The sequence below is a fragment of the Diplotaxodon limnothrissa genome, linkage group LG10, assembly GCF_057381915.1.
Source record: "Diplotaxodon limnothrissa isolate DT_005_m linkage group LG10, D_limnothrissa_male_GT1.1, whole genome shotgun sequence".
Lineage (NCBI taxonomy): Eukaryota > Metazoa > Chordata > Actinopteri > Cichliformes > Cichlidae > Diplotaxodon > Diplotaxodon limnothrissa.
In genome coordinates, this window is record NC_140605.1 from 6539314 (window position 1) to 6555053 (window position 15740).

The following is a 15740-nucleotide window of genomic DNA, read 5'->3' on the forward strand; positions in this document are numbered from 1 at the left end:
GCTGCATAACATCTAGGACACAATAGTTTACCAGTATTGGGTGTCAATTAGGGCTGCCACGATTTGTCGACTAGTCACGATTACGTCGACTATCAAAATCGTCGACGACTGATTTAATAGTCGACGTGTCGTTTGAAGCTTTGTAAGATCGCAAAAGACGCAGGAATAATAGCAGGATTTAAGAGTGTAATAACGGACTGAAACAGAAGATGGCAGCACAGCATGTACAAGGATGCCAGCTGCCGTTAAACCCCGAAGAAGAAGAAGCAGCTGTGTCCCAGAATTCATAGCGCGGCCCAGTTTAGTTTCCAACAATGGCGGTAGCTAGTTAGTTTTAATATTACTCTTATTATTCTTTCTGGGTCACAAAATAAACGTTTAACATATTTTCAGGCGAGAATGTAGCTGTGTAAACCTCAAATATCGGCTCAGTTTATCAAGACACCACATATTTTCAAAAGCGCTCCGACGTTTTCGGAGACGTCTGTTACCCACTAGCTCGATAGCTAGCCGGGGGCTAGGTCACTAGCGCCGTGAGAACACCGGACTCCCGGCAAATTGTTTTCAAACCCACCGCTGTCTTTCGCGACTCAGGTTAAATATATATGAGTCACTTAGATAAATTAAAAATGTTGTTGTTTGGCTTTTTTTTTTTTTTTTTTTTTTTTTTTTTTTTGTATTTTATTTGTTCCTGAGTAAATCGGTTTGGCTGAGATTAAAGTTATCGTTTTTACACAGCTGAATAAACGTCAAGCAGACAGCTGATTATCAGAAGTGTGAGATGCTGGAGAATATACTCCGGTGTCCTGTTATATTTTAGATAGCAAGGAGTTTATTAAACTTTACCGAAACAATCTGCAAATTTCATTAAAATTGAATAAACTATCATCTTGTCTTTATTTTTAGTTAGCACCTTAAAAGCTTAAAGCTGTAAGCTAATGATAGTTATATAAGAGCAGATGCTGCTGGTGCAATAAGCTGTAGTTTTACGTCCAGTGGATGATGATCTGATTAGTCGACTAATCGCATAAATAATCGGTGACTAGTCGACTATCAAAATAATCGTTTGTGGCAGCCCTAGTGTCAATTAAAATGTTAACAATTAGATTAAATGACTGTGCATTTGGTCCAACTAGTGAAAATAGTCATGTCGTCAACTACTCGGGCACATCCCTAGTTCAAAGTCCTAAATTAATAGAAGGACATAGAAGAGGACAGAGAAGACAACTAAGGACAAAATAGAAAATTAGATGGACTGGACTGGTTATTATATAGCGCTTCTCTGCTCTATCTGAGCACTCAAAGCGCTTAAATTAGGAAAATATTCAGAAAAATACATAGAATGTACTTGCTGTCCACTTGTGAGCTAGAGTGCCTCTAGCACCCACTGGACCTCTTCAGGAGAACTACGACCAGGACCTTCATCTGGAGACAGTGGAATCAATGTCTGACCAACCACAGGACAAGAGACTCTGGAGAGGTAGATGCATGATAATAGGAACTCGCCCACTGGCTAGCAAGCCAGTGGTTAGCAGCAACTACCCACAAGTACAGTGAATATGTGCCCAAATAAATAGAAACATCTAAAACAAAAGACTTAAATTACTTGCCATTAATAAGCCTGGGTGACGTACTTAGGTAAAGTTCATCTGTAAGAAACACAGCATAGTACAGTACAGTGTAGATTCCTCCTAAAGCAAAGTTTCAGAAGAAATTAGTCCATTCCTTATTTTCCTTTTTTTCTTTGGTAGTCAATATGTTTCCATCATATAGCCATCAATTCTCTTCTGCTTATCCTTATCACTGTCTGGGGTGGGGAGCTGGCGCCTATCCCAGCTACCATAGGGTGAGAAGTGGGGTACACCCTGGACAGGTCGTCAATCTGACACAGAGATACAGAGACAGAAAACCATGCAAACTCAGTGCTTCTCATGATGAGCACACTGCTCCCGAGGTCCACAGAGCTGTTGAAAGGAATGACTTAAAAACTCTGAAGGTCTCTATATGCCTGAGAACTCCTTAAAGGGCCTTTGGGGGTGTTAACCAACTCGTCACAATCCTGTCATATAAAACTATCCAACATAAATTTTTATAATTAAAAAAATGTCATTAACCAAATATGCAGGTGTGCACATAAGTGGTCCACAGGTGCGCATTTGCTGTCAAAATAAAAGACACGCACCAGATAAGAAGTTGCAATGCGCGTTTGCGTACGTAAGATTTTCCGGAGGAGGACAGACATTTGTTTAGAACTCTTAAAGATGTCGAAGAAGCAAGCTCCTTTAAGAAATTACTTTGGTGTTCCTCCACCTCCAAAGAAATGTCAGAAGGAGTCCAAACCGCAAAAGAAGCGCATATTCTTGGAAAAGTGGTTGCAGGAGGTGAGCTGGCTTCAAACAAACGATGAACGCTCAGAGATGTGATGCAGAATATGCCGTGACAAACCCACTCTAGCGGACAAAAACAGTGCCTTTTATATGTACGCAAATGCAACTTCTTATCTGATGCGCGTCTTCTATTTTGACAGCGAATGCGTACCTGCGGACCACTTATGTGCACCCCTGCAAATATGGTGCAATTATAAGGTGTTCCCTAATCAGTTGTATTAAAATAACAAAGTAAACAGATGTATGTTGGTGTCCAGTAACCTTTTAGCCAATGTTATTTTTTTAGAAAACTTTTAACACCAAACTGTCGATCAACAAAACTATAAATCTGTTCTGTTCGGATTTGTTCAAACAATTACATGAGAGGTATACATACATACATTTTGGCCATAATTAAACTGGAAAAAAAGACAGAAACAAGTGTGGGGTTTAAAAGGTGTGCAGGAGTGTAAAAATGCATAATTTCTACAGCTATACAAGTAGAAGCATCTGTATTTCCTTTATTCTGTGAAACAGATAACCGATGTCGAAACTTTCCAAAGAAGTCATCTTCGTTGCCATGGTAATGGCAACTTACAGTGGGGCAAAAAAGTATTTAGTCAGCCACCGATTGTGCAAGTTCCCCCACCTAAAATGATGACAGAGGTCAGTAATTTGCACCAGAGGTACACTTCAACTGTGAGAGACAGAATGTGAAAAAAAAAAATCCATGAATCCACATGGTAGGATTTGTAAAGAATTTATTCGTAAATCAGGGTGGAAAATAAGTATTTGGTCAATAACAAAAATACAACTCAATACTTTGTAACATAACCTTTGTTGGCAATAACAGAGGTCAAACGTTTACTATAGGTCTTTACCAGGTTTGCACACACAGTAGCTGGTATTTTGGCCCATTCCTCCATGCAGATCTTCTCGAGAGCAGTGATGTTCTGGGGCTGTCGCCGAGCAACACGGACTTTCAACTCCCGCCACAGATTTTCTATGGGGTTGAGGTCTGGAGACTGGCTAGGCCACTCCAGGACTTTCAAATGCTTCTTACGGAGCCACTCCTTTGTTGCCCGGGCGGTGTGTTTTGGATCATTGTCATGTTGGAAGACCCAGCCTCGTTTCATCTTCAAAGTTCTCACTGATGGAAGGAGGTTTTGGCTCAAAATCTCACGATACATGGCCCCATTCATTCTGTCCTTAACACGGATCAGTCGTCCTGTCCCCTTGGCAGAAAAACAGCCCCATAGCATGATGTTTCCACCCCCATGCTTCACAGTAGGTATGGTGTTCTTGGGATGCAACTCAGTATTCTTCTTCCTCCAAACACGACGAGTTGAGTTTATACCAAAAAGTTCTACTTTGGTTTCATCTGACCACATGACATTCTCCCAATCCTCTGCTGTATCATCCATGTGCTCTCTGGCAAACTTCAGACGGGCCTGGACATGCACTGGCTTCAGCAGTGGAACATGTCTGGCACTGCGGGATTTGATTCCCTGCCGTTGTAGTGTGTTACTGATGGTGACCTTTGTTACTTTGGTCCCAGCTCTCTGCAGGTCATTCACCAGGTCCCCCCGTGTGGTTCTGGGATCTTTGCTCACCGTTCTCATGATCATTTTGACCCCACGGGATGAGATCTTGCGTGGAGCCCCAGATCGAGGGAGATTATCAGTGGTCTTGTATGTCTTCCATTTTCTGATGATTGCTCCCACAGTTGATTTTTTCACACCAAGCTGCTTGCCTATTGTAGATTCACTCTTCCCAGTCTGGTGCAGGTCTACAATACTTTTCCTGGTGTCCTTCGAAAGCTCTTTGGTCTTGGCCATGGCGGAGTTTGGAGTCTGACTGTTTGAGGCTGTGGACAGGTGTCTTTTATACAGATGATGAGTTCAAACGGGTGCCATTCATACAGGTAACGAGTGGGGGACAGAAAAGCTTCTTACAGAAGACGTTACAGGTCTGTGAGAGCCAGAGATTTTCCTTGTTTGAGGTGACCAAATATTTATTTTCCACCCTAATTTACGAATAAATTCTTTACAAATCCTACCATGTGAATTCATGGATTTTTTTTTCACATTCTGTCTCTCACAGTTGAAGTGTACCTCTGGTGCAAATTACTGACCTCTGTCATCATTTTAGGTGGGGGAACTTGCACAATCGGTGGCTGACTAAATACTTTTTTGCCCCACTGTATCTGAATGGTCATGCATTAGCACAAATGAGACCCTGTGAATTAATGGACTATTTACTGAATAGCACAGTTCAAGGTTATGATCAAACTGCATTTTTGAAGTTGAAGTTAAAGACATTCACTTGCCATTCATTCAAACTACATTTCTTAAATACTCATATCATATAACACAGGTTAATACCAGTGGAGGTCTTGGACTAGTAAAAGTAGATGCAGGTTCAGGCAGCGTGGTTTAAAGGTGGTTTAAAGGATTATCAAAATATCTCATGTTCCGGATTTCAACGTTAATCGTCTAGTTTTCCAAGGGAGATCAACCCCCTGGCTTCAACAACATCTCATGGCCAATTCTATTCCATTCATTTATTTTGATATTACAGCACTGTAAACCTGTGGTGACATCTACCTGACTTTGTCAGTCATCGGTTCTGTCCATATATATGCTGCTACAAGGCTGTATGTGGACAAGTCCACTGTGCACCGCAAAGCTCTGTCTTTTTTTGCCTTGAGATTCCGATTCGCTGTAGCCCTGCAAGAGGAAAAAAAAGAACCCTCACTCTACCTGTCAACAATTATTAACGTTTTTTAACAAAAGCACCCCCCCCCCCCCTCCTTCCAAAAAAAAAGAAACAAAAAACCCACCAAAAAAAACCAAAAACAGGCAGACCGTGACCCCTGTGCCACCACCCCTATCCATCTCCGCTTTCTCAGCTGGTCATCCTAGAACAACTGTTGATCTGACAGGACACAATTCTCGCCTTTGGCTGACACGGCCTGATGGAGAAAGGAAAAAGAAACAATACACAGGCCTACAAGTGTCTCAACCCCCCCGCAAGAAAAAAAAACTCCACAAGAGTTTCTGTTGAATCCTGGCAACACAGACAGCACTGTGTTTTCCCAGCCACATACAGAGATGGAGGGAAGGAGGCAGTCCGATTAGACAATAAGGCTGCAACATTAGTGTTTATCTTAAGCTGGATTATTACTCCAGAAAGCAATGGTCTTATTTTCTGTGTAAGAAAAAAAACATGCTGCCTCTTTGGGAGCAGTGTGATACTCAGATGACATATTGTGTTTTGGGTTTTTTTCTTACTTTCATTGCTTGCCTTTTCTTTTTTGCAACTTTGAATTTGACTACTTTCCACCAAACTTTCTAATGTTTCTAATGTTTGTTGGGCTTCATATCCTCCCTGATTTTATGGAAATATTCTAAAAGTATAATAAATTCAGTCCACTGACAGAAACAGAAGGTTCAGCAGCAGATGAACTACTGCCTCACTTTACAGAATGCACAGACCTGCATGGTTAAATTCATCCATTCATTTATATTCTTCATATGAGTGCTTTACTTCACGTGACTCAAATTTATTTTATGTGATTTGACTGTCAAGCACGAGTCCATTTCACCATGTCGAGTCCATCCAACTGCTTGTAGCAACCATATTAAACAACACAAAATTATGTAAGACTGCATTTATGTGAGAGTGCTGTGAAGCTGACCTTGACATATTCCCACATTTTCCTGCTACACATGAGAAAACTAAAGGACAACAAGAGACTGATGTACTGTGCATGATGTCAGCTGTCTCCAGGAAATTACTGCTAGAGAAAATGGAAAGAGAAGATTAAAGAACTATAGCACAAAACATGTCAACAGGGGACTAAACTGAAGGAAAGTGTGGACAAAGCTTCCCACCCTCTCTACAGAGAGCTGACACAGCCTCATAGCAATTTTGGTCTGCGGCTCATCCCCTACAGGTGCATAGAGAACCTCTTCAGGCACTCATGTCGACTGCCATCCATATGTACACTGCTTTGCACCACAGAGGCTGCAGCTTCAGCCAAGGCGCTTCTTACATCTTCATCTCTATCAGTTAGAGTAGGAAAGACTACAGGAGCGGAGCTACCTTCTTTCCTCTTTGCTTGCATGGTTCTTTTTGTATTCCTTTGCATACAGGCCAACATTATTTCACTCATAAACGAACAGTCGTGATGAAATGCACTGTACACCTACAATTACACTTCAGCGACACAGTTTTAACTATTTAATGTCCACTTAACATTCACAAGCACAAGCAATAACATAAATAGTTTAAAGAGGACTATTCTGCGTAATTTTGTTTCTTTACTTTAAACTTGTTTCTTTAATTTTTCAATGTGCCTTAGTATGAAGCAGAAGAAAAGAAACATAAGTGAAGTTTGGGAGTGGAAAAATCAGAGTGTGGGTCTGTTTTTCAGCAAACAGCACTGGCATGCTTCGTACAATTGAAGGGGGATGAATGGAAAAATGCACTGAGACATTCTTGATAAAAATCTGCTGCCATCTACCAGGATGATGAAGATGTTTCAGCACAAGAATGACCCCAAACAGAGACCCAAGGAAACTCTCAATGTGTTTCAAAGAAATATTATAAAGCTGATCAAATGGCCCAGCCAGTCATTTGACCTGAATCCAATTGAAAATCCATGTAAAGAACAAAACATCAGTGCTCACCGAGGGGGCCCACAGAACCTTCAGGTTTAGAAGACTGCATGGAAAATGGGTCAAATTCACAACTGACCAATGCATGCCACTAGTTTTTCCATACAAGAGGCAACTTGAAGCTACCATCACCAAAAAAAAAGGCTTTCGTACAAAGCATTAAACACATTTCAGTAATCGTGTTCAGTACTTTTTCCCTGTGTCAGTTCTCATTATTACACATTACCTAATTTATGGACAGCAATCGTTTGATTTCTTGGTCATCTACTAATTGTAAGGTTGGTGGTTCGATCCCTGGCTCCTGCAATCTGCATACCAAATATCATTGAGCAAGATGATTTCTCCAAGTTGCTTTTAAATCCATCGGAGTATAAATGTGTGTGGACGTTAGATAGAAAAAGCATAGAAAAAAGTGCTTGCAAGAATGGGCGAATTAGGCAAATTGTATAAGGTGCTTTGAGTAATCAGAGCAGAAAAGAACCAGGCCCTTTTCCATTTCCATGTGTGGATTGGATGGTTGTTACCAACATATGGTGAAAATTTCATGTGAATAGCATCTTTATTTACTTAGCAAAGTGGTTGGATATTTACTTTTCCCCACTGTATGTGTGTCCCAGTCCCATCCTCAATTTAAACTGATAATGGAGCTCAAACACTAACAAAAGGAAAAACGTAACATGTTTATTGGGAATGAGCACTGATAAAAGCAGACTTTATTTTACTGAGGTACCTTTTATTTGTACTTTTAAACAGACCTCTGTCTATGTACAATTCAGTTACTGGTCTGAATCATTCATGTCAGGTGGAAACACGATGGGAAAGCCTGAGCTGCTTCACTGCTCTACCTTCCAACAACAAAGCCCCTTTGCCTGCGCAGAGAATACATGGCTTAACTTGCATGACCGGACAACACAGTCAATGTGGATTAAAAACTAATACCTAATCACTGGCCATTAATACTTTGCAGCCAGAACCTCACATTTGCCATGATCTGACATGCGTCAAAATGATCCACATCCCCAGGAGCCACGAGCGCTAAATAAAGATGCTATTCACATGAAATTTTCACCATATGTTGGTAACAACCAGCCTTCAGAAAAGATCATGATTTTTTTTTTTCGTTTTTTGTTAGGTGGATATATATACATACAGACAGAGCCCAACTACTGCTCAGAATTACCTTGGCATGACGAACTTTTACGCAAGAAAAGGGGATGCAGCTGTAAAGACACGTTCAGAGTAACCCCCTGGAACACTTACAGAGTCTAGTCACTACCACCAAGAAAGCTCAACGGCGCGTCAGTAATCGCTTAATTTAAGCTGCTGAGCCGAGATTGCAAGCATTAAGGAGTCAAACGCAGGAGCAGACACCGCCATGAATAGGGCACTTAATACATTAACAAACTATCCGGTACAAACGGACTCCAAGATAGCGATAACAAGTGCGTCAAAAATGAAAAAAATCTATCACTTACCTTGCTCAATCAGCAGGACGGTCATGCAGACCAGCATAGCCCAGAACACAGGATTCACCATATTTATCGATCTTTTTCTATGCTTGTGCTGTCGTCTGAGGTAATTAACCAACAAGTCCTTTAAAATCCAGAAAAGTGTTTTGTCTCCAAGTCCTCAGTCTCCCCGTCTGACTGTAAAGCATCCGCCAACGCAACGGTCCACAGAGTCCCTCCTCCTTCCACTGGTTATTGGCAGCGGTGCTAACGGGAAGCTAGCAGTAAGTACAGAAACCACTTCCGATTGCGTGTACGTGTTTAAGCGCACAAATAGGGAGGTGGCGGGTCTGGTGCTTTTAAACTGAAGCAGTCATCAACATGCTTCCTGTTGTAGTCAGGTTGCATGTCGCTAGCTTCAAGCTGGGCCCTTGAGTAAGTCATTTAAAGGTTCTGGTTTTAAGTAGCCATTACCACAGCCGAATTTTACTGATTACTTATTTACTGTTTTTTCCCGCAATATTTCTGAAAATGAAAGAACGAAGAGAAACAACAACAATGTCTGTGAAATACCCGCAGTCTTCATTTTAGTTTTTTCAGTGTATATTTTGTCATTGGTGCCCAGTATCAAATGTATTATGTGTATTATTTGCAACAAGTAGAGTAATATATGCAGCCTTAAACAAACATTTAATCGTGAGCAATATTCATATCAGACTTGGTTTTAGATCCCTAACACGTCGACTAGAACTTTAATTTATCTAATTAGTTCTGTGATCGTTTCTCAAAAATAAATGACGCAGAGAAGGGATCGCACACTTGGGGTTATCTGTTCTGGTCTAGTTGATTCTTAACCTCAGAGATGTTCAAAATCTGCATTCAAGAGTCTGTATGCTATTACTGCATATTACTGCAGCGAAGCACTTCATTTAGGACTGAACATGAAAGCAATAAATTAAACGATGTAGTTTCCTGTGCACCTCTGCATGCCAAAAAGGTTTTAAAAATTACATTAAAAGCAAATTGGAGAGTAGTGTCAGTGCACAAGCACAATTTTTTTTCAGGGGGGTGCTTTTATTTTTGCAAATTTTTGAACTCAGCTTTCAAGGACAATGTTTTTTTTAACAGGTTATGCAGAATCATGCATTTGTCTCCTTACACAGAAAATAAGCATTGCTTTCATTACTCAGTAACTAATCTAAAACCTTTAAGCCCAAATCAAGTTTATGTCTCAATTAAAAAATGACTGAAACCAAAACGACAAGTTCCTTTGACACCTGTAAATAGAGTGAGTCAAAAGTTAAAGGTGTTTTCTTAGAGTAACGCCACACCTCATCATCTAATGCTAACATGACCCTTTCTCCTTTTATCTCTGACAGTGAATGCTTGCTGTATAAAATCTTTATCTTTTCACAATCAACTCCTTTTCTGTACTCTTTAGATTGCTGTATTTAAGAATACATAGTTTTGCATTCTGTTTTTGTTTGTTTGTTTGCTTGCTTGCTTGGGTTTTGTTTTTTGCTTTTTGTTTTTTGAAAAAAATTAGTCTTTATGATTGCTCATAGTGGAAGGGAAAAACCAACAGTGGTCATACGGTACAGTGATCTGAACTAAACATAAACTGTTAGTAGCTATTTCACAAAGGGTTGCATTTAAGCCCTATAAATATCTTTTATATTAGTCATACTCATCACTTACACCTGTCAACTCAGAAAATTGAGTTGTTCTATATTTAAGCACTTAACAGATTAACTGTGGCAATATTGTAGAGCCTAACTGTTACATAATCTGTTGTAACTGTAACCCCTTGAACTTTCCGCATTTTGTCACATTACAGCCACAAACATGAACCAATTTTATTGGAATTCCACGTGAAAGACCAACACAAAGTGGTGTACACGTGAGAAGTGGAACAAAAATCATACATGATTCCAAACATTTTTTTTACAAATAAATAACTGCAAAGTGGGGTGTGTGTAATTATTCAGCCCCCTTTGGTCTGAGTGCAGTCAGTTGCCCATAGACATTGCCTGATGAGTGCTAATGACTAAATAGAGTGCACCTGTGTGTAATCTAATGTCAGTACAAATACAGCTGTTCTGTGACGGCCTCAGAGGTTGTCTGAGAGAAAATTGGGAGCAACAACACCATGAAGTCCAAAGAACACACCAGACAGGTCAGGGATAAAGTTATTCAGAAATTTAAAGCAGGCTTAGGCTACAAAAAGATTTCCCAAGCCTTGAACATCCCACGGAGCACTGTTCAAGCGATCATTCAGAAATGGAAGGAGTATGGCACAACCGTAAACCTACCAAGACAAGGCCGTCCACCTAAACTCACAGGCTGAACAAGGAGAGCGCTGATCAGAAATGCAGCCAAGAGGTCCATGGTGACTCTGGATGAGCTGCAGAGCTCTACAGCTCAGGTGGTAAATGGCCTGTATTTGTATAGCGCTTTACTAGTCCCTAAGGACCCCAAAGCACTTTACACATCCAGTCATCCACCCATTCACACACACATTCACACACAGGTGGGGGAATCTGTCCATAGGACAACTATTAGTCGTGCACTGCACAAAGTTGGCCTTTACGGAAGAGTGGCAAGAAGAAAGCCATTGTTAACAGAAAATCAGAAGAAGTCCCGTTTGCAGTTTGCCACCAGCCATGTGGGGGACACAGCAAACATGTGGAAGAAGGTGTGCTGGTCAGAGTTGATGGGAAGATGGATGGAGCGAAATACAGGACAATCTTGGAAGAAAAGTTCTTGGAGTCTGCAAAAGACTTGAGACTGGGGCGGAGGTTCACCTTCCTGCAAGACAACGAACCTAAACATAAAGCAATGGAATGGGCAACAATGGAATGGTTTAAAACAAAACATATCCATGTGTTAGAATGGCCCAGTCAAAGTCCAGATCTAAATCCAATCGAGAATCTGTGGCAAGATCTGAAAACTGCTGTTCACAAACGCTGTCCATCTAATCTGTCTGAGCTGGAGCTGTTTTGCAAAGAAGAATGGGCAAAGATTTCAGTCTCTAGATGTGCAAAGCTAGTAGAGACATACCCTAAAAGACTGGCAGCTGTAATTGCAGCAAAAGGTGTGTAAACGACCACGGCAGACCCAGTGGCATTTTAACCATTCTTTATTAATACTGGACGGTTGCTGTTCACAATACAGGTAGAGCTGCAGCTCTCCCGCTGCCCATTCAACATCACCACAACAACAACTCCAACCACAGGACCCAGTACAATATTTAATTCGGCGGGGCATGACTCTCCCGGCTGGAGCGGCTCCTCGGGCGCCGCCTCCGCCGGTGCCTCTCCCGGCTGGAGCGGCTCCTCGGGCGCCGCCTCCGCCGCTGCCTCTCCCGGCTGAAGCGGCTCCTCGGGCGCCGCCTCCGCCGCTGTCTCTCCCGGCTGGAGCGGCTCCTCCGGCGCCGGTGTTGTGCCAAAGTAGTTACCCCCGTCAAAAATTGTTTCCCCATTCACGGGAGCGCGCAAAGTAGGAGGAGCCACTTGCCCAGCTCCGTTCTGTACGCTACTTGTCACTGATCTGCAGTCGACGCGATAAAGAGTAAAAGCTGGAAAACAGCAGACTCGATGAATTTAATATTAGTTTCGTGACATTGTAATGTGCCGTGTGGAAGACATGCAGTTTACCTTATACTGTACACTGAAATAACCTGCTGGGAATACTTTGTCTAGAAAAAGACTTTGATACTATAATACTGTAAAACCAGATGCGATCATGGAAACACGTCGCTCTCCAGTGAATTTACACTCGGTTTACACTTTGTAGCGAAGCTATCACGAATGAGTTTATTTGCAAAATCAATCTCAGTATAACCAATAAGTACAGTAACTTTGGAGAAGATGTCTTATTCACAGCAAAAGTTATGGAGGGATACAGATTTTATCAGGCTGTGTGGCATCGGCTGCCAAAATGTGTGCCCCCCCATCTGTAATCCATATTGCCTTTGCCATCACAAAGGGTGTATTGGCCAAATAAGTCACAGTATAACCAATAAGTACAGTAACTTTGGAGAAGATGTCTTATTCACAGCAAAAGTTATGGAGGGATACAAAATTTATCAGGCTGTATGGCATTGGCTGCCAAAATGTGTTCCTTCCCCCCCCCCCCCAATCAATAATGCACCTTCACGAAAGAGTTTATTTGCAAAATAAATAACAGTATAACTAATAACTACTGTAACTTTGGAGACCATTTGGTTTTTTTAGACTTCTTAATTTAACATCTACATCTATATATGTAGATATGTGTTCTCGACAATGTGTGCCATAAGAACACTAGCTGTGGACCTTTAGTGTCAACTATGTATAAGCGAAACAAATAAACACATCTTCTGGTGGTGGGCTTTTCACGCAGAGCTGGTGGAACCACCGCAAACACATCTCACACTGAATCTGTAAAAAAATAAATAATTACAAATCCCAATGTTAAAAATTCATTTATGGGAATTGATCATAACATTTAGCAGTCTTTCTTGATGTCATTACCCATTTGTTGTCAGTTTCATGCTCTTCTTCCCCGCAGAAATGACAGATGTTTGTCAAGTCATCTGTTTTAAAAAGTGAAAAAATAGCACATAGAGTACACTACCTACTAGTCTACTGACTCTTTTCGCAAGATCTTTTCAGCAAACTGAAAAAGAGATTCTAAGATGACTAAATAGGCTAATATCGTAAATGTTATTTTATAGTAATTTGTTTTCTGTGAATCAATTTCTTTCTTTTATTGTGTAATTATCTTATATTCCTTTTCCTGTCATTAACATTTATTACAACACAACATTTCCAATATTCTCGTATATATGTATGTATTACGGTTAAGACTCGTACTTTCAATGCAAAGACTCCACATGAGGTAGCGTCCACTTGTTTTGGGTGTTTGACTGTGTCACAAGTCCATCTTGAGACGTTGCATCCTTTTTTTTCGCATGAATGCCCTGAAAGACAAGTACAATAAAAACAAATAACATGTTTTAAAATTTTGGTGACACAAGAAGGTGAACAGTATGGAGAGCTTAAGTGTCTGTTGAACATCAAGTTAAGAACTGACCACACTGTTTTGTTAAAATCATTACTTTTTAAAAGTCTACAACGCATTTCCGTGGACAATTACTTGTGCTTTTTTCCCCGTTTCTGCCCATGATATAGAAATCAATCACTTACACAGTACACTTTGAAGAGATGTGGAGGAGGAGCAAAGATGGAATTCACACATGTATAACCTATGTGAAATTATTTTAGACATTTGTCTGATGTTTTAGTGCTAAACCTCCGCAACACTTTATGCAACTACTAAACATTATTCTCCCCGTGCTATATTTTCTAATGTAAAAACATCATCTCATACAGACATCAGGTCCTCAAATAAACATTGAAACATGGGGAGACTTCTCTTTAAAGGCAAAATTAATCCATAATACCACAATATCAGAAGGCCAACACAAAAATTAAAACCTGTTGCTGCTATTTTTTTAATTGTGAGTACCAATTTTTTTTTTTGATTGACATCATACTTATAATTGTCATAATAAACACAAAAATAACAACAGCAACAAAGAGTTTAATAAAGGGTCAAAATAAATTTCAACATTTATCCTTACCTTGTTGATTCCAAACAATTTTGGATACCTTGTTTAGTTTCTCCAAGTGGATCAAGATACAGTGACTTCTTTTCTTGTGGGTAAATGACCTACAGTAAAATTATGTGGAGAATTACATGTAATAATTCAAGACTTAAGATTATCTGCATGCCATGCATTTGTCTTATAAAACTGATTTGATGAATATTGTAAATGCAATTATTTTTTTTACCACTAATGTCCAGTGATGATGTTCATTTACAATTCCCAGAATGACTTCATGCTCCATGGGTTTATCTTAAATTGAAACAAAACAATAAAAATATTCACTTCAGAAAGAAATGCAATAACATGTTGTTTAGAGTCCTTTTTTATTAAAGCAATTTATGATATATTATATATCATCCACTTATAAAGTACTCTGCGACAGCCATGATTCACCCCTCATTTCTTTAACCTGTGCAAGAAGCTGGACTATCTTATATTTTTTATAAGTGGTTTTGCACATTACTTCCTCCAAGACTAATAAAGGTCTTTCTAAGGATTTCTTTTGGACATGGAGTTCATTTTCAATCATTTTCAATGCGATCCTTTTACCATCTGCAGAATAATGTTTAATGCTTTCTTAAGCCTCTTTAACAGTGACGTAAGAATCACTTGATAATAAAAAGGTACCTATTAAAGAGATGAAGCAGTGTTGATGATTTCAAAAGAGATATTAGCCCAAATGTTTGCAATTCTCAAATCAAGCATTGATTGGAGTTTGTACAAAAAGAGGAGGAAACCAGACAAGCAGAGAACAAAAGAGAACTGTCAAGTCTAATAAACTATCCACATCTACTAACCCCAGTCTCAATTCATTCTTTCTGCATAAGCTGTTATCCAATCTAAATCTGGATGTGGATATGATCTGAGATACTTAAACAATACACACAAGATTCTTTCTAGAGATACCTACCTTGAGTCTTGGAGCTTTTCTCTTCCAAATGGCAGTCATTGAAAATGAATCAATGAATGCTGCTTTTGCTGAATTATGACGATTGCATTGTCTCACCATGATCGCAAGATATGCATTAATAGACTGCGAATACAAAATGTAAACATTTGTTAACTGTTGTCAAGGAATAAAACACTGATAGTTGCATTGTTGTCAGTAAAGATCACTGTACCTCACTTTCCAACTCCATGTCCGGACCAATTTGTTGGATATCCCAGTAGAATAATTTGTAAGCACCAATTCTGGAGAGTAGAATGTGAGGACTCTTTCCAGCCCAGGCATCCATTATATCTACAAAAAGTAATAAGAAAAAGAGATAAGTCAGCAGGACTAAATGTAAATCAAAATTTAAAATGCATAATTTCTTATGTAGTTGTCTGACAAAAGACGTGTTTCAGGGTAAATACTTTTAAGACGCTGATAAAATGGGCACATGGTTTAACATTGTATTTTGTAAAAAAAAAAAGAAAAAAAAAAGAGCACTTAAATTTGCTTTTATTTGGGGGTAAAGTTACACTTACAATGTTCTACAAAGAAATTTAAATAAATTCATATTAATATAAGAAAAGAAATTTAAATACATAGCAATAGAAATGCTCTTGCCCCCTATCAAATCTTTTTTCCAGCAGAAACACCTATTAC

At 39.7% G+C, this 15740-nt stretch overlaps 1 pseudogene; it reads right to left on the minus strand.

Annotated features, from left to right (window-relative positions):
* Window positions 1-12820: 12820 nt before the first annotated feature.
* LOC146623795 (sentrin-specific protease 2-like) lies at window positions 12821-15384 on the minus strand (annotated as a pseudogene).
* Between the last annotated feature and the right edge of the window lie 356 nt (window positions 15385-15740).